General features: G+C 40.4%; 1 pseudogene; it reads right to left on the bottom strand.

The window, feature by feature from the left end:
* Positions 1-540: 540 nt before the first annotated feature.
* Positions 541-1,104, bottom strand: LOC103610736 (annotated as a pseudogene).
* Positions 1,105-1,954: the final 850 nt, after the last annotated feature.

A 1,954-nucleotide genomic window follows, 5' to 3' on the forward strand; every position in this document is an offset into this window, starting at 1 on the left:
ATTGGCAGAGCTAGGTGGAGTTATTGGATTAATTGAGTTTTCTGGTTCCTGTGTCAGTATTGTAATTTTTTTCTAGAAAATTATATTTATCAATAATATTTTGTCACACATTATATACATGTATTGAAGTATAACTATGTAACCCATAAATATGTACAATGTTGCAATAAAAAATTTTAAAATGATATTTCATAGTTTAATGTTAAATATCATTCTATTCTTTTATAATTAATTTCCTCAGAATCTGTGTTTACATGACCTTTAATATGCTAATGAACATTTGAATTTTCTGAGTTTGATTGATAAGACTTGAAAATATTTTCTCCATTTAATGAGATGTTTCAAAGTATAAGTTACTTCCAAATGTTAGTGTAAAAATGGAATTAAAAGATAATACGAATCTTTTCAGGAGCTTTTTGAAGTACCTTTGTACTAGCGTGGAAATCACATCAATTTACAGCTTTTCTGGTTTTCTCATGCAATAATTTCTATCAATGCTTTTCTACTGGCTTTTTTTCCCCCTGCCTCAGGTTTATTTGCTCAAATAGCACTGGAGGACAGCAGCCCCATGCAGGCGGAAGCCCTGAGGTCACACCAGTTCTTCTGCTCAGGAGCTTTTGTGGGGGCCTCGGAAACTTTGGGAGCCTGAGCTGGAGCTAGAACTGAAGCTGGAGCTGGAGTTGTGACCTGGGCTTGGTCCAAGTCTTAGCCTTTGGCTGGCAGACCCTGAGACCCTTGGCAATGCCGGCAAGAGCATGCTTCCCATGCTTGGGGTGGGCAATGTGGGTACATTGATTGAGCTTGTGGCTGGCACCTTTTGGGATCTCAGACTTGACCTCCTCTGGCTTTAGGAGGCCTTGACAGCCTTGGCACGTGCACTTATGGGCTTGGTGTTATTGGGCTTCATCTGCTTCAGTCCCTTCTTGTTGTGCTTCTTGGCAAAGCTCATGTTCCTCAGGAACGTAGGGTCCACCTCAGGAGATTCGTCATCTTCATGATGGAGGTTTCTTGTTGCCACTTCTGTGCCATTTTCAGGACTGGTTGTGTGTGGTGTGATTCTTGGATGTGGCCACGTCTGCACGGTAACCTACAGCACCAAAGTGCCTGGGACCAGAAGAGAAAGAGCTCTACTGACTTTTTATGGTTGATATGAGTGTATTTTTCTAACTTCTTTAATTTAATGCTTAGTTTATCTATTTTAATTCCATGTTGTCAAATACTAAAATGTGTTTAAGGCCATATATTAAGGCTTTGAACAATATCAAATTATTATTTCATAGTCTATTTTATTTTAATAATGTAGAGCTAGGGCTAGGTCTCACAGACCCCTCGAGCCCGTTGTCCAGACTGGGTCACAAACCCTCCACACACAGTTCTATGAGCTAGGTAATAGGAAAAGGTCCTTGGAGCCATGGATGAAGAAATAATAGGCTTTATTCAGAGGTAGGAGCAGTCGACCTCATGTGGCTTCCCAGAGCGTCCTCTAGAAGCTTTGTGCATCTGCACAGTTAGTCCTTCATACTCAAGTCCATAATCCAGAAAAAAAACCCGGATGCACATGCACAATCACATTAGACAATAACAAGGAACACCTGTGTGCACACGCATACCCACTTCAGATGCTTGTCAAGTCTCCGAACATCCAAGGGGCCCTGACCATTTTCCTTATATTTTCCCAACAATCCACCTTTTAAGGTCCCTTGCCATACAATCTACATGTTCAGAATCTTCTGTGACGTTCCCTTAGTGTGGATAAATGACCCTTACATTCATAAATCTATTGTCTGTTCAATGTACCTAAAGGCTTGTCGTGACATTCCCTTAGTGTGGATAAATGACCCTTACATTCATAAATCTATTGTCTGTTCAATGTACCTAAAGGCTTGTCCTTAATGCTTGTCCTGTAGTTCTGTCCTTTCAACTAATAGCTGTTCATGTCCAGTTAGTAGTCATC

Source organism: Galeopterus variegatus, unplaced genomic scaffold (genome assembly GCF_000696425.1).
Source record: "Galeopterus variegatus unplaced genomic scaffold, G_variegatus-3.0.2 Scaffold11681, whole genome shotgun sequence".
Taxonomy (NCBI): Eukaryota; Metazoa; Chordata; class Mammalia; order Dermoptera; family Cynocephalidae; genus Galeopterus; species Galeopterus variegatus.